Source organism: Oryx dammah, unplaced genomic scaffold, assembly GCF_014754425.2.
Source record: "Oryx dammah isolate SB20612 unplaced genomic scaffold, SCBI_Odam_1.1 HiC_scaffold_27, whole genome shotgun sequence".
NCBI classification, from domain to species: Eukaryota; Metazoa; Chordata; class Mammalia; order Artiodactyla; family Bovidae; genus Oryx; species Oryx dammah.
The window spans coordinates 51,511,360-51,534,700 of NW_024070211.1; the positions used below are offsets into that span (position 1 = coordinate 51,511,360).

At 38.9% G+C, this 23,341-nt stretch overlaps 1 protein-coding gene across 2 annotated transcripts in view; it reads right to left on the minus strand.

Moving 5' to 3' along the window:
* SLC39A10 (solute carrier family 39 member 10) overlaps positions 1-23,341 on the minus strand; it is a 155,452-nt gene that overhangs the window by 98,819 nt on the left and 33,292 nt on the right. The window contains exon 2 of one of the 2 annotated variants that reach the window (XM_040228893.1): positions 12,744-12,847. The gene's annotated coding sequence lies outside the window, so the exon portion shown is untranslated. Of the gene's footprint in view, positions 1-12,743; positions 12,880-23,341 lie in introns of those variants that run through there. The other variant, XM_040228894.1, reaches the window with a different exon arrangement.

Below are 23,341 nucleotides of genomic sequence, written 5' to 3' on the forward strand. Positions count from 1 at the left end.
AAGCCCAGTGAATATTATGTCTTGAATGATTCTGAGACAAATTAAAACTACAGTCTGTGTTCTATTTGAAAAATATTAAATCCAGACTCTTGAATTTTCTACTTCTTTTTGGAGCAGTGGATCCCCATGTGCCCTGCACTGACCACTGAGATACCCGACTCAGGCAGGAATTTGGGACGAATCAGAGGAAGGATCTAGGAAGTGGGAACTACAAGAGATAGCTTTTCAAGAAAGTGGGTTTTAGAGGTGAGCAGCTAGTTGCTCAGTACTGATACAGGGCCCTACTTTATCAACTTTGGATACATTATTTCTTCACTTTTATTTGCTCTCTGCCCATTCTTAGCATGCAAAATAAGGTCTCATGTGTATCATTTACAAATATCACAGAATAAATAAATGGCTCTTGAAGGGGCCCTGATGGTGGAGATGGCCTTCTAGAACAGGGATCTTATGGCAGCAACTTGCACAAGATTTGTGCTGGATTTTTGCTGACAGGATCAGGAACTGGATTCTTATTTGCTAAATAGAGGATTTCCCATGTAGCTCTCCATGCTTTAAAGACTCATAGACAGAAGATTTCACACCCTCCAGATAACTTGTACTACTGAATGTAACTGTCATCTAATACTTAACCTTCATCTCAGAAAGTTTTGCCCCATTATCTCATGCATATGAATTTACAATTTATTCCTTTTCTGAACTCTGGGCAAATACTTATTTCTTCAGTGGCTTCATCTGTTGTGAATAGAGTCACCATTTGCTCTCCTCTTCTCCAAGCCAACTCAAGTACTTTTCATGCCTCAGCTATTATTTCTAACCTTTTAATTATCTTTCTTGCTCTTTGAATGTTCACCAGGATTTTAGTGCCTAAAGACCTGGAGCCTAAGCTCAGAATAATATGCTGGGACTGGCATGTGGAACAAAGGCTAAATTATTATTTTTAAGATCGTCTCGTGCTTCCTGTTATAGTTTATGTAGACTTGTATCAGCTTTTGTTGTTCTTCTTATTACATGCTCTATTTACAAGTCTATCTTTTCCCACAATTTCAGAGGCAGTCATCTTTTATACCGGGAATTCATAGACCTAACTGGTCATTCTCTAGCATCTCTATGTGTAACTTCTTTCCTCAAGTAATTACCTTGTGTGAATCAACATTAAATTATATATTTATTCCTAAATACATCAGAGTCTTTGCCCAGTGGCAGGTAAATGCAAAGAGTTCAAATATAGTGTTGTTTAGTCACTAAGTTGTGTCTGACTCTTGCGACCCCATGGATTGCAGCCCACCAGGTTACTTCTGTTCATGGGATTTCCCAGGCAAGAATACTGTAGTGGGTTGTTATTTCCTCCTCCAGGGGATCTTCCCAACCAAGAGATGGAATCGCGACTCCTGCATTGGCAGGCAGATTCTTTACCACTGAGACACCAGGGAAGCCCCTCAAATACAGTGCTGATATCTAAAAGCTTAAAACCAAACTCATTTTGATATCTAAAAGCTTAAATCAAACTCATTCTTTTTATTGTCTTTTCTTCCCTAAATATGTTCCTTCTCTTAAGTTCTCTGACTAGGTCTCAGCACCACTACAAGGTTACCCAAGGTTGAGAGAACAATAGATTTTTTTTCTACCTTCTCTTTCATTATGTACAACTAATTGGTTTCCAAGTTCTGCTGAGTTTATCTCTTAAATATGGCCCTTCCTTTCTATTTCACTCTGCTACCCAAGTTTAGGTATTCAACACCTCTGGATTAGACTACGATAGTTTTTGACTTCTCTCCTCCAATCTGTCGTTCCCTCCTTTCTCAAAACATTTATCAAGTCATTTTTTTCCTTAACAAATCACATTGTCTCCACTGTTTAATATGTATTTCCTGCCTTTTCAGTCCCCTCTTTTGCCACTTCTCTGCCTCCTCTATTTCTCCCAAATCAAATCCAACAAGGTAAAAACAAACAAGCAAACAACTAACAAAAATGCACAACACTATAAACAAATGCAAAAGACTAATAGATGTTAATATTCACATTCAAAAAGTAAAATATAAAGAGCCTTTAAAAATCAGTAAGAAAATTACTAAACAACTGAATATAAAAATGATAAGCAATAAGAAAACAAGTTTACAGAAAAATATATAAAAATGGCTCTTAAACATAAGCTGTTCAACTTCACTCATGAAAGAAATTCAAATTAAAACTATTAAGATATCACTTTTGCCTGTTAGATCTGAAAAACATTCAAAAGTTTGATAACATACTAATGAGAGGTGGTAGGGAAAAGAGGTCTTATATATTTTTGGTAAGAATGTACAGTGATACATTACTTATGGAATGCAATCTAACAGAACAAAATCACACATGAACATGCTCATGAATCGACAATTTCTCTTTGGATCAATTATCTTAAGATAAACTTTCCTGTGTGAAAAATATCTAGATTATGAGGTTATTCATTGTGGCATTGCTTGCAATGATAAGATATTGCAAGCAACACACCTATTGGGGATATACTTAACACATGCACACAATATAATGTTCAGTTTAAAGACAAGTGTTTTCTTATGAAAACTAAAGAAGCTCTCTCTGTACCGAAATAAGAAATACAGAAAAAAACTGTGAAGGGGGAAAAAGCATGGTTCAGAGGTGAAAACACAGTGTTTAATGTACACTTGTTTGAACATGCTTAAGGAGAAGACTCTGAAAAGATTCACTGGACACTAATAATAGTTGGCACCTCTTTGGGGACTTGAGTGGGCAGAGGATAGGGGTAGTAAGATTTTTCAGTTGAAAAAAGTGTAATTTATTTTTAAAAATCATACAAATGCTAGTTTTCTCTCTCTGAAATATTATTTACTCTTGTTCCCCACCTCTACCTGGACGTGTGTCAGGCCTTAATCACTTCCTCCAAAAGACATTCTTTCTACTCTGGAAAAGTTCAGATTCCCTCAAGTCTCAGTGGAACTCTTATGTCAGTTTTTGCAAATTACTTGTGAATATCTGCCTTCCTCATTTGACTGTGAAGCTCTAGAAGCTGGGAGGAATGCATCGTCTTTCGCTCACACCAAAGCCCGGGCTGCTTGGCACATCAGCTCATGAATGTTTGTTGAGTGAAGACATGTGTGTTCAGGGCACTGTGTGGGGATGGGGGTAGATAGAGGAGTCCTGCTTGGGAAACCACAGGGAAAGATAAAAGCGGTGAGACAATGTCTGCCTTTAGGTAGCTTATCAACTAGGGAGATAGATAAACACCCATATAATTATAAGGCAGAAAGCAGTCATTGCCTTAGGAGTTACAAATTTAGTTATATGAGACTTAGAGCAAGGAGACTACAAGAAGAATTTTTTTTAACATGTTATATATCTGATAAATGCAGTAATATTTGCAAGGGGGTTTTGAAAAACCCATGTGATTTCTACAAGAAAGGGTGGGCTATTTAATGCAGAAAATCAAATATGTACAGGGGTCAGGCAGCTGAGGCATGTCAGTGAATGGATTGCCAAGTGGAAACTGATTAAAAACAAGATCTAGAGGTATACTAGCTTGACTGGATACTAGCACCACTTGGGAGATTAAAAAGTAAAAAAAATCCTTATGCTAAGACCATAACTCAGGTCAATTCACCAGGGGTAAGGAAGGGGATAGGAGGATAAAAATGGAAGAGGAACCCAGTCATCTGCAGTTTTAAGAAACTGCCCGGGTAACAGTAATGTGGACCAGGACAGGTCTCATTATCAGTGACTCATTACAAATGCAGAATTCCAGCCCCACCCTGGATTTACAGAATCAGAATCTGAATTGTGAAGATACCTCCAGTGCTTCTGGTACACTCTGGCAAGTTCAAGAAGCTCTGCTCTAAACAACTTTGTCTTTTTCCAAGGGAATGACCATTCATTAAGTAGTATCAGCGTTTCCCAGAGGGCATGCATGTTCTAGTTGTCACCGTTCTAATTTTGCCAGTTATACTGCTACTGCTGGCAACAACGCAAGTAACTGAGATCAGGTGGAAGCTGTCAAAAGGTGACTGGATCCTGCCAAGTTGCTAGAGAGTGGATAGTGAATTATCAGGGTTTGTCTAAGGCTTATATTGTTCTAAGGCAGAAGTTTTTTAATGTCGATTTTTGGTAGTTACTTAAATTTTCTTTTGAGCAGTTGAACCATCCCGGTCAACAACACTGTGTGTGTGACAAAGTTCGATATGAAACTCTGCTCTCATTTAAGTGGGCAGTATTTTGGAGTACCACCAGCTCAGCAACTTGCCTTCCCCACCTCCCTGAAGCAAAATTTTAAGGATAAGATGAAAATAAAGCGAGGAAGGTTTGGAGGGCTTGGAATGCTAGAATAAAACTTATTTACTTAATTTGAACAACGTCAAGTCACTGTATTTTTTAAGCGAGTCTTATAACTGCAATACAAACAAAAAAGAAAACTCACTCCCTCATGATCTGGTTAGGAATATAACTGGCATAAAAAAAAGTTGAAAACTTTTATCCAACAAATGCTTATCAAGCTCCTACTATGAATCAAGTACTATTCCAAGTCCTTTAATTTCATTCCTTTGGTGGTAATCCTAGTCAGCCAGCCTCCTGGAAAACTGATGTCACTGTTCCTAAAATGAACGATCTCAGAAGATAAAAGTGTGGATGAGTCAGATCAGCCTGTGGCTCCAGCTGGACACTGTGAGCAGCTCAGGAGCCTGTCTTTGAATATTAAGAACCACTGAGACTGGGGAGCAAACACAGGGAGGGGGAGTAATTCAGAATGGGTTACCACACACCTCTGGTCTCAACTTTGCTACGGAGCTTCACAACAGTTTAAAAATTTTAAATAGCAATACTAGGACATGACTTTCAAAAAATAATATCAGCAACTCTTGTTTTCTTTTTTTTCTTATGTGGGATTTTAGTGCCCTGGGGTTTCCCAGGTGACCAGGGGTAAAGAATCTGCCTGCCAGTGCAGGAGACGCAAGAGAGACAATGGTTCAGTCCCTGTGTTGGGAAGACCCTCTGGAGTAGGAAATGGCAACCCGCTCCAGTATTTTTGCCTGGAAAATTCCATGAGTAGAGGCGCCATGCAGGCTACAGTCCATGGGATTGCAGAGTCAGACAAGACTGAGCACTATTCCTTCTTTTCTTAGTTCCTTGACCAGAGATGGAACCTGCGCCCCCTGCGTTGGAAGCACTGAATCTTAACCACTGGATTATCAGGAAAGTCCGTCAGCAACTCTTATGTTATTCTTTTATTATTTTTTTTAAGTTGTTGCATTGTCTAACAGTTTTATCTACCTCTGCTTAAATATATAAAAGTCACTCCATAGATAAAAGTACAGAGTAATTGCAAATGAAAAATCAGTCAAAGCCTTAATCTATTGAACCTCCTCTATGCTAAAACATGCATATTTCTGAAACAGTAGGTATTTTTATAAACAAGTCATAAGAAGAAAAATAAAAAGCTTCACAAAATGAGTTAGAAGCTTTCCAGTTTTTTTTTTTTAAGAAATTTCTCAGCACTTTCAAAACTTTAAATGCTCAAAGAATATAATCACTGAAACAGTTATATTATCCCTTTATTATTTTAAGTGTTAGCCGCTCAGTCATGTCTGTCTCTTTGCAGCCCCATCAACAGTAGCCCACCAGGCTCCTCTGTCCATGGAATTCTTCAGGCAAGAATACTGGAGCGGGTAGCCATTCCCTTCTCCAGGGGATCTTTCCAACTCAGGGATCAAACCCATTATTATTTTAGCAAATGCATTTATTTTGTATTATTTTGATACTGAATTCATTTGTTTTTAAGATGTGCACTGAGCATAGTAACAAAAAAGCAAAAAAAAAGACAGAGAGAAAGAATGCAATGTATCAGACAAGCCACCAAAAACAGAAGGAAAAGGGAAAAAAAAAAATTCTCCTTCTGAGCTAAATAGAAAGAGAAAAAAGTACTATCATTAAGGCAGAAGAAAGGCATCTCTGAAGAAGGAATAAATATCTTCCCAGCAGTGAGCTGGGGGCTGTCAAGTGCGGGAGCAGAATAGAAGGATATTGGGCAAGAAAGCATACTCCTCAAAGTATCTGTGAACAAAACTTCACTGTAAAGAATAAATCAATCCACTTACAGGGCATGCTTAACTTCACCTGTTGGGAGGTAAGTTCAGTTTCTTTCTCCTTCTTTGAATGAACCGGGAAGGCTTCCGTTTTGCCTTCAGCCTCCCACCACAGGAATGTGTGCTATCTGCATGGTGGTTTTGAAACCATAGCTCTTAAAGGAGCTGTATCAACAGGCTTTTCCTCCTTAACACTGAGTCAATTGTAAATGTTGAATGGGAACCTTGAACAAGCTGAAAACTATCACAGGAATTTAAAACCAGCTCTCTCGCCAAAGTGTTTTTTTAAATAGAATCACAATTCATATTTTTATCACTTCAGCCTTTTTGAATCCAGAACTACAGAACTACCAAAGGACTATTTCCTGACAGCTTAATATAAAGGGAAGCCTGAAAGCTGGCCTTGCTGTGTCAGTTAGAGAGAGAACTCTTTCCCAGATGGAAAGAGTTTCCCAGATGGAAAGAGTTCTGAGGGAAAGAGTTCTGCAAATGTGGTTTTTAAAGAAGACACAGGAGACTCAAAAATGTCCTTCCAAGCAACGCAAAATTTGTCAAGCTTTTTACATATTTATCTAAAACAGTTCTATGTCCATTGCCTTTCACCCAAATACTTTTCTCTTAACTTTGGCCTATATACTTTCCATTCTGTCTTTAAATAAAACTGTTTCCAAAGGTGAGGCAAAACACTCAGAGTTTCACTCATCCAGCCCTACATGCTGATGGCCAATGTCACAGGCAAATTCTAAGCACATTTTAAATTTTTACCCATGATTGCTAAACCCTGAGATTAACAAGTTTTTCTTGTTGTTGTTTTGCTTTTGTCTTCTTTTTTTTTTTTTAGATTAACTCTTTTTAATTAAAGAGTTGGTGTCCAGAATTTGGCTCGTCATGTTTGCACAGCCATTTGTCACTGTTTTCATATCATTTGCAATTTATTCTACAGAACCAAGTGGTTCTCTTAAGAGGTTCTATGGCTTAATATAATTCAATTTCTCATGAAAACTCTCAAGCTTCATTTGGCATGAACTTCATGGAAAATGACTATAATATGATTTCAAACACTGAGCAATGATGTTACATAGAATATGTATATTTCCTCACAACTGAACAATAATACGATTAAAAATAAGCCAACATTCCCAAAATGAAAACACAATTAAGAACTATCCTTAATAAAAAACTGTTGAAAATTAATTTGCTAATTACCATGCACTGATTATTTTAACTGACCAGTTTCTAAGATGATCTATATATAAAATTTAAAAAGGGACGGTATTTAGGTAATTGTTTAGATAACTTATTAATGTAGTAGATTCTAGGGCTCAAAGGAACCAAGTTGAATATCTGATGACTTTTCACATTTGAGGAAGCAAGATTAAGCAACAACAAAAGTAGAAAAATCGGGGGGGAAGAAGAATAAGGAATCAAAAGATAAAAAGTCAGCAATAAAGCTTCATAAAACAGTGACTAACTACATTTCACTGTTTTTCACAGTCTCCCTGGCATTTTGTTTGTTTAAATGTTTGGACTCTTCTTGAAGTTAAAAAAAATACAAAAAACTTTTAGGAGAAACACTCAAAGTCAACTAACCTTCCTAGTGAACCTGGCTCTGGAAATCGCAATTGACACTATGACTTTATCACATCTTAAAGGGATATGTCAAAGCTCTTTAAGTCATTTCCAGAGGGCAGGGATTATTTCCAAGAGTGAGGTAAAGATGTCTGTAATCATGTAAGCATTACTTATTTAGCCACTGCAAATTAAGATGATCAAATACCTCTATAAAGTGGAAATTATGAGTTTAAGTTTTATACTGACATGCCTACACATTTCCTTCCTTCCTCCTTTTCTTTCTTTCTTCCTCCCTCCCTCCCTATTTTTTTTTTCCTTTTAATTTGAATTCTGATTCCAAGGTAACCCCAAGAATAAACCTAGAACAAGCATAACTGGTGCCTGTAAATCCTCTCCACAATTCTACTCAACACTATCCTACAGAGAAGGGGCCTGGAGAAAATTAAGAATCCAAAGTGGAGATGCTCAAGGCAACTTCACTAAAAACAGCCAAATAATGGAAACAACATAAATATTCATCAACAGGGAAGGGTAAATTGTATATTCACACAATGGAATACTATAAAGCAAAAGAACAATTATTGATACGTAAAACAATATGTATGAACCTCGTTGACTTAATTTTGCTCAAAATAAACCATATACCAAGAAAGTACAGTTGTGCTTTAATTCCTAGGAAATTCAAAATCAGGCAAAATTTAGAAGTAGTTCAAAGAATATTTATCATGGAAGGGTTATTGATTGAGCAGTGACTCAGGGAGCCTTCCATGAGTGATAAAAACATCCTAAGGTCCTGTTCTGCTTGAAGTATACAGATACAGCAATGTATAAAAATTCACTGAGTTATACACTTAAGATTTGTACACTTTATGTATGTTATTTGCATTTAAATTTTCTTAAATGAAATTTAAAGAAAATTCACAATGCAGAAAGGAAAAACAAGCTAGAAATTCTCCATCAAAATACCAACAGGTTCAACAAAAGTGAGAGATAGTCTCATTTTGAAAAATATATAAAAATTTCCTTTCACCCAGGGTTTTCCTTTTTGAAACTGAAACTGAAGTCACTCAGTCGTGTCCAACTCTCTGTGATCCTATGCACTATAGCCTACGAGGCTCTTCCATCCACAGAATTTTTTTTTTAACATTCCCTAAATCATCGTGTGTGTGTCAGTGGCTCCATCATATACGACTCTTTGCCACCCCATGGACTATAGTCCATCAAGCTCCTCTGTCCATGGGATTTTCCAGGCAAGAATACTGAGTATTCTTGGGTTTCCATTTCCTTCTCCAGGGGATCTTCCCCACCCAGGGACTGAACCTAGATCTCCTGCATTGCAGGCAGATTCTTTACCATCTGAGCCACCAGGGAAGCCCAAAAGTATCTGGACTTAACAACCACAGTGATTCTCACTGCATCTTTCTATAGCTACCCCTCACCCCAGGACTTCATAGTTCTTTCCTGCTGTGTGCTGTGCTTAGTCTCTCAGTCATGTCTGACTCTTTGTGACCCCATACTATAGTCCACCGGGCTCCTCTGTCCATGGGGATTCTCCAGGCAAGAATACTGGAGTGGGTTGCCATGCCCTTCTTCAGGGATCTTCCCAACCCAAGGATCGAACCCAGGTCTCCCACATTGCAGGCGGATGTAGAAATAGGAAAATTAAAGAATGACAAAGTCTTCCCTCTAGACTAGTAGGGTTGGAGGACTTTGGTTAAGTTTCAGGATTTCTTGATTAGGGACACCTTTCTGTCTTCTCAATCATTATAGCAAGTATCCCGATTCTCTTTTGAGGGAGATCGTCACAAAGAGTGACCGGGAGGACAAAAAAGAAGTTGACTGTCTGGGTTTCAGATACGCAAAGTTTGGCCTTAAGTTTACTTCCCTTATGGTTCAATAGAATTCAATAAAATGGGAAAGGAGGGAGAGCTGCCCAGGAATGAAAAGACTTCTCTTTGTGTTCTCTGTGAAAAGCTACACAATGGATCTGGTATGTTGGGGCCAGAAGGGAGAGAAGCCCCAATATTTATTTCTAGTCAAACTCTATTGATATAATTTAAGTGCCCCCCAGGTGCACCCCCCCTACTTTTTTTTTTCTAAATAGAACACTGGGAAAACAAATCCATATCTCCTTAGCCACATTTCCTCAGGATTTTTAGAAACACAATCTTTTTCTCCTGTTCTTCTCCCTGGGGGCACTCCCAACCCTGGCAGGCCGTTTCTAACAGTGGAGGCTGTGACTGGGGTGATGATGTGTGAGGGTTGTGGTGGGGCTCTTGAGCTTCAGGCTCTTGCATTCCAATATGGTCTTTGAATTAGAAACTACTGGATTGCGGCCTCATTCACTACCCAAAGTACAGCCAGTTACAACCTGGCTGCATTTATGAAACTGTTTAAAAATCCTGGACCAGAAGTAATGGAGGAAATTATGGACAATGATCAAATTGAGCATTTAAATAACATATATGGAAATGGGGGAGGCTAAAAATGTAGCGCTTATCTATGGTGATGGGATTCCCAGGTGGCTCAGTGGTAAAGAATCCACCTACCAATGCAGGAAGGAGATATGGGTTAGATTCCTGGATGGGGAAGATCCCCTGGAGGAGGAAATGGCAACCCTCTCCAGGATTCTTGCCTAAGGAATCCCATGAACATAGGAGCCTGGTGGTTCATGGGGTCACAAAGAGTTGCACATGACTTGGTGACTAAGCACATCTATGGTGATAGATGTTTTATATGCATTATTATTACACAACATTCTTGACACCTCTGTAAGCTAAAAATTAGCATCCCCATTTTATAAGTGGAAATCTCAGCCTTCAGTAAACAAGTGTGCATAGCTGAGGTTCAAGCCCAGGTCCATCGGACTTCAAAATCCTTTTATCTCCTGACCTCTCAGGAGAGGTGCCTTACTCAATACATGCAAAACTTAATTAGTCTTTCATCCTAAGAAAAGAACATAAATTGTAAATTAAATCAGCTAAAATAGATGGTAATCTCCTTGAGGGCAAAGGCTGATGACTCATCTTTACTGTGACATAGAATAATACCTCAATGTGTTAGGTGAATACTTCTAAATAGGTGCACATGAGATAGATGTTGATTTTCTTTGTTACACACGCACGCACACATACACGTGTAAGCATCTACAAAATTGTTATTATGGATTCAAATAACTGCATAAAAAATAAAATTTACTCATTTAAGTAAAAAGTGAAGCTAGCAAAATGGATGGCTAAATGCCAAGTAAGATAACAAAAAGAACTTTAAAGCTCACGTATTGAATTACATTTGCTGCTCTTTTAAGCTTTAAAGGTACACTGGCTAACATTTTTGTTATACCAGGTATAACAAGCAAGCACAAAGCCTTTCAAAGAATAACTGACCCTAAACGTGGAATCACTTCAAAGAAAAGAACATACAAATATGGGATGTTCTGCTTATACAAGATGGAACCTAAATGAGCGGCCTAGAATCCAATGATTAGTAAAATTCCACTCTGATGACCAGTTCTTTACACCAAAGAACTAAAAAATCTACTAAATACTTTTTCTTTCCAGGACTTTTCTCCCCCATTTCATTTTAATTTGTTTCTGTGGAAGAAAAGCACTGAACAAGATTGAAATTCTTCGTGCCTTATCCGTGTGAAACTTACAGTCTGAAATTAGTTTATTTACTTTCAAATTAAGTCAGAATTTGTTACTGAAAGAATTGTACCTGAGTCTCTAGTTGCAGTATTGCTAATGATTCTTTTCAGTTAAAGACATGCAGAATTCCAAGGTGATGTGCTTTGCTATTTACTTTTTACTGGTAGGATTCTCAGTTTGCTGAATGTAGCGTAAATAAGAATTTGAAATTATATCAAAGAATAAAAGGACTTCTTTCAACATTGGAGGCTCATTTGTCTTTCAGGTAGAATCATCCAGGTTTTCTTTCAGATTTGTGATTGCTGAGTTTTTGCTTCAGGATTCTCTAGGATAAATTTGCTTGTGACCTTAAACCCATTCTTAAATGATCATTTAATCTCCATTAACTAAAAACATGTCTGGTTAGGTCCATTTCTGACAGTATAAGAAACAAATCAGTATTTCTTTCTTTCCAGATTTTGTCTTCCTGATTTTTTCATGTTAGTTAAAATAGTAAGCAGATATTCCTGAAATTTTAATAATGTGTATCTATGCAGCGTAAATGTTTTCTTCATTATTCCAAAATGTTTACTCTCAGTGTTTACTTTTGTGGTTCTCTACAACTTTTAGAATAGTCATTACCTGTCAAAAAACGATATCCATAGAGAACAAACTTGTGGTTGCCAAGAGGGAGGGAGTGTGGTAGGGTGGAGTGGGACTTTGGGGTTAGAGAATGGATAAAAAACAGGTCCTACTGTATAGCACAGGAAACTGTATTCAATATCTTGTGATAAACAGTAATGGAAAAGAATATGAAAAAATAATATATATATATGTATAACTGAGTCACTCTGCTGTACAGCAGAAGTCAACCAACATTGTAAATCAAATATACTTTTTAAAAATGTCTATAATAGTTCATTATTTATATAGTTGAGCTAATGAATATTAGTTCATTTTTTGGGGGGTCCCAATCATTTTGGATTATTTTTGAGAATCTTCAACTATCTCCTGCATAAAAAATTTAAAAATAAAAAAGCTTTTTCCACATTATGGTTCTTTAATCTGTCTTGGCACAGAAATCTCCTTTCTATTCCTAAATTTTTAATGCTTTCCAAAGTCTCAACATTGTCTTAACTTTAATTCACATTTTTTCCTATTCTTTTGTATGAATTTATATATTTCTTCACTTTGATGGGCGGCCACTTCATTCTATTTTCAAGTCTTTAAACTTTTGGTTCCCCTAGTGATGGCAATTCATTAATACGTCAAAGTTTTCTAGCACAGCACACTCCTTGAATGTGACACTTCTGGTGCATGTGGGGTGGTGGAGTGGGCATGCTCAAGATAGTGTCACCCAAAAATAAACACTAAAATAAATATTCAACATTTTACCTTATTCATATACTTTGCTAAGCATATAATTTTTTTTAATTGGAAAATAAATGAAACTTACCCTTTTAAGAAGATTTCAGTGGATGATTTAGGATGTTTATGTCTTTATTTTAGCTCCATCCAATTCAGTTAATAAGAGTTATAGGGTCTCGTCGGGTCCAGAGGCTGTGGAGACCACAAAAGGAAGGATAAGGGAAGGCCCTCCCCCCAAATTTACATTCATTTAGATCAGTTGGAGTGCTAGGGCTTTCAAATCCCAAGCTTTATATGTGTTTCCTTAAAGAGTGAGTAGTGACTCTTTTCCCAGCCAGCAAGGATCTAGGTTCCTCGCTTTTAAAGCTTCAGGTTGTTCTTCAACTATCCTTTTTACGTTGTATAGCCCTTGGGGGTTCATATCCGACTTCCATATTTAATATATTTTAATTCAGCTTTGTAATGATCTGTATATGCATTCATGAGCTCATCTTCCCCTTAGGACTCACTCAGGTAGCTGAGATTAAATTGGCATTCCTTACTATTTTCTGGCAAGTACAAGTCTGACTTCATGAATACCTTTATTTCTGTGCTTGCATCCAAAGGTTTCGGAAAGAGAGTGATTACTTGATTAAATAAATAAAATAAGGTCTTTTGGATGGATTTTTTCTAACACCATGACTAAACTAAACTCGCAACACACATGTGCTAGCTTTTCTGCTTTACTTGCTCCCCTTCCTTTTTTATTCCTGTGAGTGATCCTTTGAAATCTCAAAAGATTTGTATCCCTTCTCATAACATGGACTATGCTTTTACCTCAACTGTATTTTGTGAATAGTTTGTCTACCTTACTGGCTCTTAGCCAAATAATATATTTTGCATTTGAAGAGAAAGAATTTTCCCTTTCATTAAACTTTCAGTGAGGGAAGCAGGACCCAAAAGGAGAAAGCATGAGTGGGAGAGAAGCAATGTCCTAAACAAAAAACAGTGCTCTTGACACAGTCCTCTGTGCTGCCTTCAAGGAAGTCATGGTCTAGAGGAATTCTATTTACTTATTTATTTGGCTGCATTGTCTTAGTTGCAGTTTGTGGGATTTTGTTCCCCAACCAGGGATCAAACTGGGGCCCCCTGCATTGGGAGCTCAGAGTCTCAGCCCCTTAGACCACCAGGGAAGTCCCCTAGAGGAATTCTTAATTGAAATGGTATCATAACTGTCTTCTATCACCAACTCCATCATATTCTCCTCCTACTGTCCCATCACCAACTGCGATATACTCTCTCATTTATTTATCTATTTATTTATTATCTGTTTATTTAAACTTTTAGCTACACTGGGTCTTCGTTGCTGTGTGAGACCTTTCTCTAGTTTCACTGAGAAGGGCCTATTCTCTAGCTGTGGTGCAGCGTGTAGGCTTCTCATTGTAGTGGCTTCTCTTGTTATGGAGCATTGGCTCTACGTCCACAGACTTCAGTAGTGCTGGCGTGGGCTCAGTTGTTATGGTTTTCGGGCTCTAGAGCACAGGCTGAGTAGTTGTGGCTCACAGGCTTAGTTTCTCTGTGGCATGTGAGATCCTCCTGAACTTGGTGGGTGGATTCTTAACCACTGGACCAACAGGGAAGTCTTCCTCTCTCATTTAAATAATTGATCTACTCTATAATACAGTCATTTCTATATTGTCTCAGCTCCTCATTTAGTGTCTACTTCTCTGCCTATAGCACCTAGCCTGGTCCTAGGCTTATGATAAGTTTTTGCTGAACTGAAATAAATGCATTGGCCTTGCTTAGATTACATAGAAAACATTTATCTCGGGTGACATCTTCATCTTGACTCTACACAGTGACTGTATAGTGACCAAAAACAACCTAAAGAAGAGAAACATGGTTGACTTCAAATTGCAGTGTAAGAAATTTTAGTATTTTTTTTCCTGAAAAAAACTATTTTTTTTTCTATTTTTCCTAAAAGATGAACCACCCTTAATGTTTGATGGTGTAGGCCTCAAGGTGCAGACAGAAGTGTTTTTGTGATTTTAAATACTTCCTGCTTAGCATGGATAATAACCAAGACGATTTAAACACATGAAGCCCAGGAATTACCTGGCTGTCCAATGGTTAGAACTCTGTGTTTTCACTTCTGCAGGTTGGGAACTAATCCCAAAAATCACACAATGAGGCCGAAAACAAACAAACAACAACAACAACAAAAACCCACAAAAAATGTTAAGTACAATGTCACAAAAAGTTTACTAAATAAAATGCAGCTTAAACTTGAGTTCATCTTTAGCCATATCTTTGTAGTACACATAATCATAAAAAACTTGGTGAATCATTGGATTATATGTTTCCAAGTTACCCCACATTCAGATCTGTAAAAGTCAGACTGAGTGGCCTGACTTTCCTCATTTGCTGGATCCAGAAAGACAGAGACAAAGAAGGGGAGTGGACTCCTCTGCAGTGCTCCTCTGTCCCCTGCTTTGTGCTTGTGTTCTCTTGTGTGCAAGCTAAGCTACCAAACCACCACAAGGACACAGAGGAATAAACCAAACGTCCTGTGGGTAGGAGGTCCCTGTGTCTGACTGGCTTATGAAGGGAGGTAGGGGTATTAGAATTTGAAACACAAAATCAAAATATTCCCTTGTATCTGGGTCTTGTCATGAATAATCACAATTAGATTTTAACCTCTTGGAGTTGACTGGTTTCCCTTTATTTCTTCCCTGTCACCTAAGCCTTCTGCTGCTGCTGCTGTTGCTAAGTCACTTCACTCGTGTCCGACTCTGTGCGACCCCACAGACGGCAGCCCACCAGGCTCCCCCATACCTGGGATTCTCTAGGCAAGAACACTGGAGTGGGTTGCCATTTCCTTCTCCAATGCATGAAAGTGAAAAGTCAAAGTGAAGTTGCTCAGTCGTGTCTGACTCTTCGTGACCCCGGACTGCAGTGACTCTTAGTGAGGACTGCAGCCTACCAGGCTCCTCCGTCCATGAGATTTTCCAGGCAAGAGTACTGGAGTGGGGTGCCATTGCCTTCTCCGCCACCTAGGCCTTCACATGTTTAAATAATGAATTTTAAGGGTTACCGTGTCATTTGCATATATTGAAAAGTTATATGTATCTTAATGATCATAATGTTCTACCTAACAAGTAAATATGAAACACAGATATGTATGAAATTGGTTATGAAAAACTTTTGGATAATTTTTAATGAGAAAATTTGAGTCTGAATTTGGTAAAAAGTTCATGATCTGAGCCACAGTCAGCTTCTGGTCTTGTTTTTGTTGACTGTATTGAGCTTCTCCATCTTTGGCTGGAAAGAATATAATCAATCTGATTTCAGTATTGACCATCTGGTAATGTCCATGTGTAGAGTCTTCTCTTGTGCTGTTGGAAGAGGGTGTTTGCTATGACCAGTGCATTTTCTTGGCAAAACTCTTTGCCCTGCTTCATTCCGCATTCCAAGGCCAAATTTGCCTGTTATTCCAGGTGTTTCTTGATTTCCTACTTTAGCATTCCAGTCCCCTATAATGAAAAGGACATCTTTTTGGGGTGTTAGTTCTAAAAGGTCTTGTAGGTCTTCATAAAACCGTTCAACTTCAGCTTCTTCACCATTACTGGTTGAGGCATAGACTTGGATAACTATGATATTGAATGGTTTGCCTTGGAGACGAATAGAGATTATTCTGTTGTTTTTGAGACTGCATCCAAGTACTGCATTTCGACTCTTTTGTTGACCATGATGGCTACTCCATTTCTTCTGAGGGATTCCTGCCTGCAGTAGTAGATATAATGGTCATCTGAGTTAAATTCACCCATTCCAGTCCATTTTAGTTTGCTGATTCCTAGAATGTTGACGTTTACCCTTGCCATCTCTTGTTTGACCACTTCCAATTTGCCTTGATTCGTGGACCTGACATTCCAGGTTCCTCTGCAATATTGCTCTTTACAGCATCGGACCTTGCTTCTATCACCAGTCACATCCACAGCTGGGTATTGGTTTTGCTTTGGCTCCATCCCTTCATTCTTTCTGGAGTTATTTCTCCACTGAGCTCCAGTAGCATATTGGGCACCTAATGACCTGGGGAGTTCCTCTTTTGGTATCCCATCATTTTGCCTATTTTTTTCCTGTGGTCATGTATGGATGTGAGAGTTGGACTGTGAAGAAGGCTGAGTGCCGAAGAATTGATGCTTTTGAACTGTGGTGTTGGAGAAGACTCTTGAGAGTCCCCTGGACTGCAAGGAGATCCAACCAGTCTATGCTGAAGGAGCGCAACCCTGGGATTTCTTTGGAAAGAATGATGCTAAAGCTGAAACTCCAGTACTTTGGCCACCTCATGAGAAGAGTTGACTCATTGGAAAAGACTCTGATGCTGGGAGGGATTGGGGTCAGGAGGAGAAGGGGATGACCGAGGATGAGATGGCTGGATGGCATCATGGACTCGATGAACGTGAGTCTGAGTGAACTCTGGAAGTAGGTGATGGACAGGGAGGCCTGGTGTGCTGCAATTCATGGGGTTGCAAAGAGTTGGACACGACTGAGCGACTGAACTGAACTGAACTGAATGAGAAAATTTAGTAAACTTCTCTGATAATAGGATTAAAGGAGGAGTTGCCTATGCCACTAGGAAGTGGTTGACATGTCCAGGCTGCCAAGGGCCCTGAGCCACCATAACAGTGGTTTCAAAACTGAAAGGCAAAGAAGGTCGTAATTATAAGGGATCATTAAAATTTTAGGAAGAAAACATCTGACCAGACACTGAAGATTGTTTGTTGTTAAACTGTATAACCATACCCCTTGTGCCTTGCTGAGGGTGACAAAAGCTTAATCTGGCCCCAGGGTGTGGATGCCATGTGGTAGATAGCTCTTCCCATAGTGTGAAAAGTAAATACCAACAAGGAAGCAAAATAAGATAATGACCAGGGAGGCAGTGATTTTGCTAGATTAGGACATAGGTAGAACCAGAAATCCTCCACTGTCCGGAAAGACCAAATGTTTACTGGGTCATTAGATCCAGACTAAGTGAGTTTGTAATAGAAGCTTGCATTTTGCCTCTCTTGCTCCATCTCAGTGTGTTCAAGATAAAGGCGTAATTAATAATGTTTAAGAGTGTGATAATTGGGGTCAGATAGACCTGGGTTCAGATTTCCCTGATGACTCAGTGGTAAAGAATACACCTGCCAATGCAAGAGACATGTGTTTGATCCCTGAGTGAGGAATATCCCTTAGAGAAGGAAATGGCAACCCACTCCAGTATTCTTGCCTGGAAAACCCCATGGACAGAGGAACCTGGTGGGCTGTAGACCACGGGGTCGCAGAAGAGTCAGGCACGACTTACTGACTGAACAACAAAGACCTGAGTTTGACTCCGGTAATTTGTTATGTCATTTATTATGTTAGTTATGTGGCCACCACCTCCTTCCCAACATTCAAGTCTCAGTTTCCTTATATGTAAAATAAAATAATAATTATACCTTCTACATACTTATTGGGTACTTGTTGTGCAGGTCAGATAACATAATATATGTAAATAAAGCACTTAAATGCCTGGTATTCTCAGTGGATGTCAGCTAAAAACAAACAATGGAACATCAACTGCTCAGCATCTCATGTCTATAAAAAGGTGTCAGAGTCAATTAAAGCCCTGAAGTCCAGGATATCAAACCAGATTCATACCTTTGATATGATTCAGCTGCTGTTCACTCTCTGTCCTCTTGTTATTTTAGATCACTTTCATGCTTCCCATCCTTGCCACTGGCAGAAGCTGCCAAAAACATTCATTCATTCAAGCAGTATTTATTAAATGCCAACTCTGTATCAAGTAGTGGCTTTGTTTTTGGAGATTGTGAACACCTCACAGAGATAGTTGAAAACATTCTTAAGACAAACACACAAATCCAGTCATTGTCACTTGTAAGAAGAAAAGACATAGGACTCTAGATATGTTGACAAAGGAAGACCTCTCTAAGGAAGGGAAATTTAAGCTAACAGGCCAAAGACAGAGCAGACATGGTTTCTCTATGGTGCTTGTGATAATTGCCAGACTTATCCATCCTGTAACTTCCCTGTATCTGCTATCATAATTCAGAGGTGTTCTCAAGAGACATGCAGGAGAGATTATTTCCTCCTAGGGTTGTGGTCACAGATGTAGCTACAGAGCAGTCACATACACACTTGCACAGGCTGTTACCACCTGAGGACGCTAGTCCAGCAGAATGCCCTGCACAGACTGCATTCACCTGCCTTTTAGGAAGGGATGACTTTTCAGCTTTAAGGCAGAACACGTTAGTGGTCCTGTGCAGCCTCAAATGAAAGCACACTCAAAAGTGAAAGGTTCTTCAAAAGCAGGCTGGCACTAAGGACTCAAGGTACCATCCCAGGATATCCCAACTGAATTTCTAAGTATTAGTAACATAGAGAGGACCCATATGACTGTAGACTTGCACCATGATTTATAACCCACTTATCAGGGGAAGAATGTATTTCTTACTCTTGACATCAGAGGGATCAGGGTCTTCGCTGGCTTACTAGCTGAGTGGAGCCCTGGGGGCTGTAGCAGCCTGGGGAGTGTTAGCTGGGGCCCTGTTGCTCAAGTCCCCACTTCCAGGAACTGTCCCCACAACCGGCCTTGGTGGGCCAGTGCCAGTCCCCAGAGCTGTGACAGGTGGCATCTCTCTCAGGCTCTCAAAACAGAGCAGTTGTTTTTGTATTTGGAATAATTTTCTTTCATTCCAAAGCAGAATTACTCTTCCTGATTATCTATAAAACAAGCCACAAAGAATCCCACCTGGGTTGTAGTAATCTGTGGAGGTAATAAAGAAGAAACAGTGAGGGAAATGGAGAAAGAAATGGCAACCCACTCCAGGATTCTTGCCTAGAGAATCCCGTGAACAGATGAGCCTGGTGAGCTGTCATCTATGGGGTCGCACAGAGTCAGACATGACTGAAGCGACTTAGCAGCAGCAGCAGCAGTGAGGGGAAAATTGTAGAAGACCATGAGGTGAAAACAAGAGAATGTTAGGTAATGTTTGTACACTTACAGCAGTTGTCTAAGTAAAATATTTCAGGGAGGTAGAGGAAAGTTTTTACAAAGAATTGTGTTAAATTACTTTCAAGAGGTATAACCAAAGGGGGGAAAAATCTACACAGAGTATTCTCTTGGCTAGCTTTCTTACATATTAAAACTTAAAATTATGCAGATAAATTCTCAGGCTAAGACATGTTTTGGCCTAATTAGCAGTACCTCAGACTAGCAAGCAGGACTCTATGATTTTAAAGATAGTACTTATACTTAAGGCAAGAACTAACAAAACTGGCCAGACCTGATTTTCTATCAGGATTTCCTTGGAGGGAGTTAAAATAAGAAAAGAAGAAAAAGGTATTAGTTTCTTAGAGAACTGAAGTGACTGAAAGCAGAGCTGGACATTAATAATGCACAAATTTTATGTAGATTAATTTAGATTCATTAATTAAGAGAAATATAACCCTCCTACCACTTTGGAGACTACACAATTATAACTCTAGTTTACAGGTTTTGCAATTACAAAGCAGTTACAATTCCAATCCAGAAATCTCAGAAATTTACTTCAGAGGGCCAGGAAGGAAGTCTTTTGAGAGTGATGAAAGTGTTCTGTATGTTGATTTCTGTAGTGGTTACAAGGCTTCATACATTCACTGAAACTCCTCTAAACATACACTTAAAATTATTGGACTTTATTGTATGTATTTTGTACTTCAATAAAGTTGCAAAAAAATAAAAAAAAGGAAAAGAAACTATAACTTGAAACATCCAGTATAATCAATGGTACATGCTTTTTTTTCCCATCACATTGCTAAATTGATTTTTACACTAGGAAAATCTATCAAATCTCTCTCTTCTTTTGAAAGAGGATATTTAAAAGCATCAGCATATTCATCTTTTAAATTGAAGTAATATAATTAGTGAGTAATAGGGGGAAAACAAACAAAAAATGAAAAAGTGAGAAAAATAACTTTGATAGAAAATATTTAGGACAGTTAAAAGAAAAAATAAAGAGAAGGGATATTGTTCAAAGTCAGAAAGTAAGGACTGTTTATTTCTAGAAAGGGGGCATAAGTAGAAAACTCTAACCAGATGGACAGTACTCTGTGGGCAGCCTTAGGGTTGAGTTTGTGGCTGCCAAGTAGTGTAGGACATTTCTGGAAATTAGTTTCTACATATATTGTATGAATATATTATCTAGAGGTCTGATATTAACTAAATCTTGAGCTTTAATACAATAAGCCTTATATTCAGAGCAGACATCTTGTTTCTGCAGAACACACTGCAGCCACTATATTCGTATTCAAAAGATTTGTTTCTTCTATTTCAGGACCAGTGTTGTGTCCCTGTTTTTGGCAATTAGACCTGCAACTCTTTAAGGAGTGAAAATTCTCTGCAGATTCACAATTATCCTAACCCATCCTGCCATATTACTGCTGCCTGGCACTCCCTCGCTGATCTGCCAGATCCATCCTGCTGCTCACATCTGATGAAGCCCAAAACTGAGGACATCTAAAGCCAGTGTATTGATTGAAGATATTTCGTTTTCTCCTTAAAAGTAAGAATCCTTTTAGCTTGAATCCACTGTAGCAGAACTTTCCTATTTCTTAAACTCATTAAAGGAAGGGACTATGTGCCAAGTGATTTTTTTTTTCACACCCAGTCATTTTGGGCGCTGCTCATTCCTGATGTACTTGCTGTCCTAAATACTTCAGGGCAAATGATTCTGAGATGCTATGACCTTGAGTAGCGTCCTTTATGTCTAATGAAAATAAACACATGCTTGAAATACTGCATAGCAGGCACAGAAATAAATAATTCTGATGTCACCAAACATTTTGTCCAACAGTTTGTGAGGATTTTGAGAACCCTTGACAGTTTGTGGGAGATGGCATGGAGATGAAGGTTGATCCCTAATTTGTTCCGAGTCCAATAGGACTGAATAGCCCACTGCGCTGATGGGCAATGCGTTTGAGAGGCAAAGTGTGCCAGCGGTGAAATCAAGTGTGGGCTCGACTAGACTGTTCAAGCTCGATTTCCTGGAGCCTCATCTCACACAAGTACCATGACACCGATGCTGAGCCCAGTTCCACTGCTGCCCTGAGAATGTTCTCCGAGGCTAAAGGTCCAAGGCATCAATGTTTTGGGTATATTGCCTAGACATAGTTCTCATTCTGATAGGGACAGAGAAAAGAGATTAAGTAGGTAATTCGATAGTCAGTCCCACTTATAAATAGTTAATATAGTTAATCCCAATTATAAGTAGAAAAAGTATGGGAGACCCCTGTAAGTCAATGATTACTTAAGAAAGCAGGCTTCCTTAACTGCAAAAACAAGCAGGCTTGCTTAACAACAAAACCATGCAACAGAAGCATGAGACGTGACCCCAAACAGTCAAACAAATGGTGGCATGAGCCTCACATCCTGCCCAGTGAGCTCAGCAAGTTAATGGTCTCTAGGACATGTTCTCTGCACACAAAAGAAACAATAATTTGTGGGCCTAGCTTGACCATGTAGGGACAAGAAAACTCCCCTGCCCAACCTGGAAGAGGAGCTAATGATGAAACATGATGTCTATTCAAGAAAGTCAAAGAAGTTCTCCTCCCTTCTCCCCACTTTTCCTTTGATTGTAAAACTGTAGCCCAGTAAGTACCCCCTCACCTGCTGGCTTGTAAAGCTCAAAAGTGTCCTATTCTAGTAAATCACTTCTTATCACTTTGCCTCTTGCTGAGTTCTTTTCTGTGCTGAGACATTGTTACTGTTGTTGCTCAGTCATGTCTGACTCTTTGTGACCCCGTGGACTGCAGCATGCCAGGCTTCCCTGTCCTCCACCAACTCCCAGAGCTTGCTCAAACTTATGTCCATTGAGTTAGTGATGCCATCCAACCATCTCGTCCTTTGTCATCCCCTTCTCCTCCTGCCTTCAATCTTTCCAAGCATCACAGTCTTTTCTAATGAGTTGGTTCTTCGCATTAGATGACCAAAGTATTGGAGCTTCAGCTTCAGCATCAGTCTTTCCAGTGAATATTCAGGATTTATTTCCTTTAGGATTAACTGGCTTGATCTCCTTGCAGTCCAAGGGACTCTCAAGAGTCTTCTCCAACACCAGAGTTCAAAACATCAGTTCTTTGGTGCTCAGCCTTCTTTATGGTCCAACTCTCACATCTATACATGACTACTGGAAAAACCATAGCTTTGACCAGATGGACTTTTGTTGACAAAGTATTGTGCTGAGACATAGAGGACTACAATACTGGAGCTCTTTGGAGCCCTGAAGTGATGCCAAATGGTTTCAATTCCACTGAGGTGTTGTGACTGATTTGTGTGAGATGTGTCTCAACTATTTTGTTGTTCACAAATCCTAAAATTGCAGTACATGTTCTGAGATTTATTTAAAATATACATGAGTGGATTGATAACTTTCCTTATGTTTTCTTGTATTCTACAAGCCTGAATGTAAAAAGAGGGTCTGCATGTGTTAGATCCTGGGATTATGTATCACCTTGAGCAACCCCACGTGAACATCAGCCAATATGAGCTTTGGCAGGAAAATTGAGAAGCACTCCAATAAGGCAAATGATACTATTATGTATTCAATTCTTCATTTTTTTTAAAGATTGGATAAGACCCATGAAAAAGTACTACAGTCTCCAGACTTTAGAGTTAGACAAGAGACT